Raw genomic sequence first — 9,048 nt, forward strand, 5'->3', positions numbered from 1 at the left:
CAGTGTTCTCTCATCTTCCAGACCAGCTCCAAGGCAAGGTGGCCAATCTACCCAAAAATAAGCATTTGAGGTTATTTGTCTCAGTGGCCACAATGCAATAATATCTGCATTATTCACCCTACCCTACATGCAAAGACAAATGTTTCCTGACTCATGAAAGCCAGAAAGCTTCATCCAGGTCAATAGATTAGAAGAATGACACTATAATAAGAAAAATATAAGTTATACGACAACTCTGAAGTAATTAGAAATACGTAAAAAAGTTTCAATCTTAATATGGTTAATGAGAAAAGAAACAAAAATCTTAAATTCTATTTTGAAGTACACCAGCAGCAAGATCTTAAAAACTATAGGCTAGATATTAAATGAGTACTTAAAAATAAGGTTTTTTAATCTCTGATACTGCTCAGTTGAAGAATCTTGATAAATCATTTGTTTAAACAGACCAAAATAATCTTAATTTTCCAGATACTTATATCTGATTTCAGAACATTGCTCAAAGAAGTGGAGATAAAGAAAGCAAAAGCAAAACCAAGATGATGATACAAACAAGGTATATTGCTAAACTCTGACATGCTGTAGTTTGCCTTCTGTGTTTTGTTTCTGTTTCTTTGGTGTTTCCATTGTTTCAAACCTTGTTCCCTACCCAGCTCGGTGTTTCTGTCATGCTTTGTGAGCAGAACTTCCATAACTTCCATTTCTGACGAAGGCAAATGGAACAGACTCCCAAAACTGGGCCCTGCAAATGCTGCAATTCTGCACTAGTTAAAGTCAGTGATCACTACAGAAACACATAGAATCAAGTGGCTAGTACAGTTTACAGCTTAGAAATTACAGAAGCAGACATTTTATCCTTGAATACTTACAGCAACTAAGAACCAACATAACTAGGCTTTTGGAATCAAATCCCCAAACTCTGTATTACATGATAAAAATCTCAGAAAAGTAACATTAAAAAATACTGTTTCACTCTCCATTTTCAAAGCATTCCACTCAAGCTGAGCACTTAAACCTCACATCCTACAAGTAAGAATTAATGATCAAAAGCTTCTTAATATCTTTGCCTCAAGTTTCTTGCTTGTGAGAGCATGAAAACACTGAGTGGGCTAATGCTGAAAACCAGAGGACTCCTGACCATAGAGTCTACTTAGTCTGAGGTCACGGAGAATGCTGATTGGCAGCGGAACAAGGACTTGTCTTAGTCTCTAATTTCCTCAATATCACTGGCTTCAATGTTTAAGCCAGTTTCTAATTTGAAAAAGGGAAGCATTCTGACTGACTCGTTTCTACCAGTTAGAAAATGAAAAGTCACCCCACCGGCACTCTTAGACCCCACAGCCTTTCTTTCTTCACTGTTCACACGTTGGAAGTAACTACTGCAGCTCAGAGTCATGGTCAGATGAGGGCACGAGAAACTCATGCTGCTAAATCACACCCATGCACAAAGCTTGTTTAGCCTTTCCCATTTAAGGTCCAAGCATACATTAGGATGGCATCTAGGAAACATCTGGGTGCTTCCAAGCATCATGATCTTGCAAGCTATTTAAAACAGGAATGGCCAGCCTTCTTAGCCCAAGAGCCTCGCAGCAATATCTCCAGACAGTTAAGGAGACACTCCAGAGATCATTCAATAGGAAAGAGGCGAGAACAGCTCTCAGGAATCACACCTCAATATCACAGGGATTTGCACTGTCAGAGCTGCCACAAGTGTCCCTTCCAAACAAACACACGTGCAAGGTGTTAACAGACAGTTTGGGCAGGATTTCCCCCAAGGAACTCAGCAGCTCCACCTCTTCCCTTCTGCCACCTTCCAGCCCTTCTGCTGCCCATGGGCCACTGCAGAAAGCACAGACAAGTCACACCCCATGGTGGACTACTGGGAACAAACCAACCCAATGCCACTTCCTTGCTTTTTACAAGGCTCGTAGGGAATTTTATACTGACAACTAATGTGTCTTCCACAACCCACTCCTGAGTTTTCCTCCTAACACATGGCTATTAAGAATATTTAACACCAATTTTTTACCTACTCATAAGCTTTTTAGATGCACGCTGACTTTTTTCTCCTCTCCAACAGGTGAGTGGCTTGAACTTCTAACTTATTTTCCAGCTGCCATTCCACTGGTTGGTTTCCATCTGCTCACACTGACCACACCGTAACAGAAACAAACATGCCCCACAAAATCCACACTATAAAAGTTCTTTGCTGTCATGGCCAGTGGCATGTAACATAGGAATCAGCTCGCAGAAACTGAATTTGTGGTCTAACTTATACACTCACTAAGCCAAGGAAACCACAATCAATAAGAGATTATGTTCAACTGGAGTCTCTTGGCAACAGCTGTATGACAAATGCTAGAGCTACTCTCTCCTGCACTTCCCATATCTTTCAGAAACCACTGGGCACTGCCACATTCAGAGATCTCACACGTTCTGCTGGCAACTCACATGATGGCACTTGGTGAGCATTGCTAAAAAGCTGCTCACCTTCTGTAGTGGAGTTAAAATCAGCTGCAGTGCAAGTCACTTGCTGTATCCATCTTCCCTTGTTCTCTCCAGCTGCAGGACAAGTGGACCGCTTCAAATCGATCAAATCCTGCACGTTCTCTCTGCGCTGTTTCTTTCAACTCCAGTTCAGCCTCTGGTCACAGATATAACACTGAACCCTCTCAAAGAAAATTAGTGTCTGACAAGTCATGGATGGCCACTGGGAAATGGATACAACAGCATGAAAGAATTATTCAGCCAGTAAACGGGTTGTTAAACATAACTACTCCCATGATAAAACACCCAGACAAAAGTGCAAATAAGTAAATTAACTTTAGGTACTCGCAAAAGAGAATGATTACACGGTAACTATTTGCCCACAGTGAAATGCATTATATCTAAAAAGGTAATAAAATGCAAGTCATGTAAAAACCTGCTTTTTGCTAATTATGTCCTAATATATCTACAGAACACACTTGACTTCCTGCAATCACTTGCAATAGCTGTGTTCATCTTACGCTTAGTAAAGACCAGGTTTGGACTTTCTTAACAATACATGTAGTTTTTATGTAAGAAAACTGATCCAAAGGCTTATTTCATTCCAAGAAGGTCAAATGTAACTCAAAAGGGCAGGAAATTAATACATTAACATCCTGAGTAGCAAGTTATAAAGAGATGCTTAAGCCAAGAAAGAAGAATCTTCACTGTGTTAACAAACAAAAAAAACAAAAACCAAGAACTACACAGCACCACTCTGGTGCACAAGATAATTCTTAGCAATCAAATTACTTACATTTCATTACAGAAGATAAGGTAGAAGATGACTGATGTGTAAAGTCAGCCACCTTTGTAACACCCAATGAATATTTATGCCACTAAGTCTGCAGCTTTAAGCAGCACCTCTCAGATAAAGGTACTGCAGTCTGTCCCTGTTCACATAAAGCAGCAGAAGTTGCTCACATCCCACCTTACACCCCTCTAGCAGCACAAGGCTGGCTCTTCCTGAAGATACCTGACTGATACTTGCACATAATTGCAAGCCACAAAAGCCACCTTTCATTGTTAAAATATTTTCATACATGCATTAATATGTGTATAAATATATGCATACACATTTTCCGCTAGCTAGACTACAATGCGTTGCATGGAGATGAACAATTTATTTAAGCACAGACATGAAACACAACTCTGCCATCTTTCTGGACAGATTTACATAAAGGATGCAACTGAAAAAGCAGCTGCCCCCAGAACTGAATGTGCTGCATCCCAAACACTCACAGCAAACAATTTCTGTTCTGAAAACTTCCAGATTATGGAAATCAGTTTCCTTAGAATGTGGTTCCCCCCCCCCCCCCCCTTATTCTAAGGAGGCAGCGAGAGCACTTTGCACAGAGTTTGACTTGAGTTCCCACTGCAGATAGGAATTGTTCCAAATTTACAAATACGAGAAGAAATTCAGCTCTCTTTCTTTTGTGGCATTCAAGACAGGAATAACTCCTGCACCAGCGAAGAAGTTCTGCTTTGCATCTCACAACAGCCAGAACTTCACCCACTGTTTCTTTGTTTAAATCAATGTGTGATTTCCCATCTTCGTACTCCCGTAGCAAATAGGAGAACTATCTTCTCCTCTCTTATAAAACCTGCTTTCATCTCCCTGCTCTTCAGCCTCACCTACTGGAGTATTCCCTGCCCCCACACGGCTCTTTTACATCTCATCAACATTCTCACCTTCACCTTCCTGTATCCTCTATTTCCTTCAGTGGCTTCTGTGCTTTTTTTTCTGCTGGTTGGCTGGTTGGTTTGCAGTGTTTTGGTTTGTTCTTGAAGTTTTCCCTCCCATAGGCAATCTGTTATCAGCACCAGGCAAAGAACCAATTATGAAGCACATATAGCAGAAATACATACCAAAAAAACCCACCCCATACACTGGTGGTTAAAAGCCCAATGCAGAGCACACTTGTCCAGCTCTCCAGCAGACATCCAGCTACTCTGAAAGTAAACCAAATAACCTTGTAGTTACTATCCACAGGGTCCTCCTAAGGGAAGCAGTGCAGTATTCACACCCCAGCTTTGTGCAGATCCTGCCCCTAGAGGTTCAGTTGTCAAGACCAGGCCTTTGATCACAGACACAGCAGAAGTGCATAACCCTGGATGAAACATGAAAGGAACTGCCCCAATACTGACATCTGCCAGGCCAGCAAAGCTGAGCCAGATGCTGTCTAGAGATGGTATGCTAACGCTTTGCCTAGTAGCTCAGTACTCCCAGCTACCAACCACATCTCCCAGTTAATAAATAACTGGTCTAAAGTTACATATATCCTGCTTTCAGTCACTTCATGGACTCTAAAGGCTGAATGAACCGAGAGAATCAGAGCTAACTACAGCAGCTTGCCCCCATGGGGCTGGTTGACAGATCTTTAAGAGTGACAAGCCCTCCAAGTAAGTCTTTAGGCTGGAAATCAAACCTTCAGAGTAGCCCTTAAAATTCTACTGTTACACACGCATTGATGAAATAAGAAATTCTTTGATCATACCGAGTCCCTAAGAACTGGATGTTTTATCTTCATGCACAGAAACTAGAATACAGCCTCCCTTCTCAGTGCATGGAAAACATTCCAGAACTGTATAAAGACCACCTCTCTAACAAAATTCTTGCACTCAGTGTTATCCAATGCTGTGGTCCCGTTCATTTTTCTGGTTAGCTTTGCAGTTTGATCTTACATGTTTTGTGTTGATGGGGAAGCATTACATCTTTTTTCAGGTCTGCCCTGTTGTGTCTCTTGCTCAGGCCCACAGTTAAATGCAGACCATCAAGAAACAACACTGACAAAATGGCACCCCAAAAAAGAGGTACACAGTAAAAATTAAGGTTAGTCAAGAAGTGGTTGATCGAGCTGGACAGACAAAAGGACCTTCCCTAAACTCAGACAAAAAGGTTACCCATGACTTAATGTTTTGTGCTTGCTCCGTCTGTGCTCATCTATGGTCAGTTCCCATTTGGTCTGCCAGCCTCAACACATACATGATACTGCAATTGATAGAACATTGTAAGTTAACAGACAAGTAAAAGCAACTGTTTCTGTTACCAACATATGATGTACCAAGGAAACAAATGCACCAGGATTATACAAGTGATGTACAACTCCGTGAGCTGGCAAAGGTAATGGTAACAGCAGTAGGTTTACTTTCATATCAATTAGCATAAGACTAAATAAGAAACAGCTGTCTACATTATTTAGCACATCCTTAGCTGCAGGTTATTCATTTGTGTACACTTCCAAGGATGTTAATGGCATTAACACCAGTGCCAATCACCTACTGCCTTCACCTAAGTGTACAGATGCTCTTTCACTGCAGGTTTGTTTTCTTCCCAATACACTGTTTATTCAGCAATCCAGTTCTGCACATACCAAAATATCCAGCTGCTTACTGACAGAATCTAGATAGCCACTAAGGTACTAACAATCCTATTGCTCGATATCACAGACCCACAGGGACAGGCACTGTTGAAGGCACTGCCCTTCAGTAAAGTTTCTGGACAAAATACTTGAGGAATTTTTCCCGCCCTCTTACAAACAGAAGAGGAAACAAGTGAGAAATTAATGTCAGGTATCACCCATGTCCAAGGCACACCCCATAGCCAAATGATTGTCTGTTACCAGCTGTGAGAAGCGTATCTTGCCCTCTTCAAGTGTGCTGTGAGATTCTGTCTCTCCACCTGTCTATTGGCAACCCAGCTAACACTGAGTGTAAGTAATGCACTGGGAGGAACTGCAGCGGTCACTAGATTAGGAAACCACAGGCATGTTGTAGCTCACCATCCTTTCCACCAAGAAAACTTTTTTTCTTTTTCTTTATTTAGGGCATATCAGTTTTCTATTTGTCCACTGTTCACTAAAAGGAATCTTACTCCACACTACTGCAACTCTTCCTAACAGCTGCTTGCAGCCTTTGCTAACCCACGACTGACACTTGTTGGCAAACTAAATGCTGCGGGCACTCCCTGGTGTCAATCTGAAGAACACACCCTGTATTAGATCAATGAGGGATCAAAACCACACGATCACTGCAGCCAGGAGCCACTCCAAGTGCGCTATACTTCCAGTGCTCCCTCGCCCCCAGCCCTTGCCCTCCCTTCAAACGTGCCGGCTTCAGGCTGGGAAGGTAGGGCAGGCTGCCTGTGGGATGTCAGAGGGGAAATACAATCTAAGGGATGGACGGCATCCAGACAGCCTCCAAGGACACTCCACGCTTTCAGAGCCATCCTCTGCCGCGGTTCTACACCACCGGGCTCCGCAGCAGAGCTCCCCTAGACCTGCCTTTATTAGGGAACACCTCTATTCCCCCACACGACGGCATTCCCCACCACGAGCCCGGCACAGCCCTGTGACGAGAGCAGGGGAGCCGCAGTCCCCCGCCCTCCGCCGCTCCTCGGGCGCCTCCCGCCGGCTGCGCTCCGATCCCGCTGCTCCGGGCACCGGAGCAGAGCTGCTATATTATTTTTGAGTGCACTGGCAAACTTTGCAAACGCTTCCAAAACCCGGAGATCCCATTTGTCTCATCACATCTCTTTGAAGCCAAGTGTTCTCCCTCAACTTAAAACTTTCCGCCACTCAACGTACTGATGAAGCACATCACGCAGCAGCGGATGACGGTAGATTTCAGCCTGGATATCATGCTGACTAATGGTTGCATCGGGAGCCACGGTGCTGACCACTGGCTGCCTCGCATCCCAGTTCCAGCCCTAACAATCCATTAACAGAGCGCTATTTGCACGCAACGCGGTCTGCTGGGTGGTTTTAAAGCCTCGCAATAGCAAACCTGGGAAGAAGGGAGAGAGATGAGACCTCAGCAAGCTCCTACCAAATGGCAAGCATGTCAAAAAAGAGAGAGCCACACAGCTGAAAAACACGTTTTGAACTCCGAACGCTGTCGGCCAACCACTGTGTGCAATAACTAGGAATATCTTTACCTTATAGCACAGTCTAAATGATCTATAGTAAGGAAGGCAGATAGCACAGGTGGGTTCCCACCCTACAGCTTCTACCACATCGCTTCATCTTGCTCTTCAGACATCCCAGCTGACATGAATCCTGTCCTGCCCCATTCCAGGAAGCATCCAGCACACAGCACCGTGCTGCCAGCTGTTTTGCTGTTGGCAGCTCCCATCTCTGCCATGCTGATAAGAATACAGCTGGTTCCATTGACTTTCTGCTTGAGGTATGAACATCAAGCGCTCATCAGGAGAATCAGCCCACCATAACTCACTTCCCCGAAGTATTTTGAACCAAGGTACCTTATTCTAGACAAACCTCTCCCGAAAGATGAGGAGATGGACTGCTAGGCTTGGCAGCTCAGCTAACAAACTGCTGGTGCTCACAATATGTATACTGAGAATCTCCTTGCGTCCTTTGTAGCAGGTTTCCTGAGTACTTTAAAACTTCAGTGACAGCTCAGAGAAGACCTTAAGTGTAAGCTTATAGGAGAGCTCATACACGAGCTTAAGGTATCGGAGCCTTTGCTGTGACCAGAAGGTTGGCAACCCCACACATCTACCCACAGACACTGAATTGACACACACACACTGGAACAGGAGGAGTTCTCGCTGAAGGAACAGCACAGCTAACAGTGACACTGCCGTGCCCTACTTCACAAACAACACTTCTCCTATCCAGCCACACAAACGCAGCCCCGGAGAGATCTTAAGGCTGTAAGAAACTCTCCATAGAAGGCAGCCCAGTGCCCTTCCCTCACCCCAGGGACTGCAGCAGCCCACACCTGGAATCCCAGGGACCCCCGAACAAACTTCGAAACGCCATCCCTAAAGAGCTTGAAAGCAGTTACAGCACACACACACACACATGCACGAAAAGGAAGGGGAAAAAGAAAAAAAAAATAAAAAAAATAGCTTTTTCTGCTCCAACGGACTTTAAGTAAAGGAAAGTTCCCACTTTATTTGACTTCCCTCCGTGCTCTGACAGACGCATTCTCGCAGCTACGCACCGAGTCTCACACGCAACCGACGGAGCCTCCAGCGGCGTCCCGCCGGGTACCTGAGCCGGCGGCCACAGCGCCCTTCCCGCCGCGCCCGCTGCCCTCAGGGGCCGCCCCTACCTGCCGCCTCGGCTCCCTCTCAGCGGCTGACGGCGGTGCAGGAGCGCTGTCCCTGCAGCGGGGCGAGCCCCATGTGAAGAGGAGCGAGGGAGCCCGGCGGCTCCACCGCCGAGGGGAGGGGACGGAGGGAGGGGAGGAAGGAGGGGAAGAAGGAGGGAGGATGGAGGCGGGCGGGCGGGCGCGCCGGGCGCTCCCCCAGCTCGGAGCCGCCCCGACCCCGATGCCGGAGCCCGAGACAGCGCCCTCTGGGGGAAGGCAGCACCGAACGGAGCCGGCCCCTGGGCAGCATCGCGCTCCCGTCTCCGGCAGCCGCCAGAAGTGGGGCTGGAGAGAGCTGCGAACAGCAGAGCCCGCGGGCTGAGGGAACAGCGGCTCCGCTGGATGCTGAGGGATCGCTGTGCTCCGTGCCCAGCTCTGTGGATATCCCGGCACACTTCAGTGGTAGAA

The 9,048-nt window shown here is 45.8% G+C and overlaps 1 protein-coding gene across 2 annotated transcripts in view; it reads right to left on the minus strand.

Moving 5' to 3' along the window:
• Positions 1–8,742, minus strand: part of CPNE4 (copine 4) — a 198,676-nt gene extending 189,934 nt beyond the window's left edge. The window contains exon 1 of one of the 2 annotated variants that reach the window (XM_015854074.2): positions 8,602–8,742. The gene's annotated coding sequence lies outside the window, so the exon portion shown is untranslated. Of the gene's footprint in view, positions 1–8,490; positions 8,570–8,601 lie in introns of those variants that run through there. The other variant, XM_015854075.2, reaches the window with a different exon arrangement.
• Positions 8,743–9,048: the final 306 nt, after the last annotated feature.

This window comes from Coturnix japonica, chromosome 2, assembly GCF_001577835.2.
Source record: "Coturnix japonica isolate 7356 chromosome 2, Coturnix japonica 2.1, whole genome shotgun sequence".
NCBI classification, from domain to species: domain Eukaryota; kingdom Metazoa; phylum Chordata; class Aves; order Galliformes; family Phasianidae; genus Coturnix; species Coturnix japonica.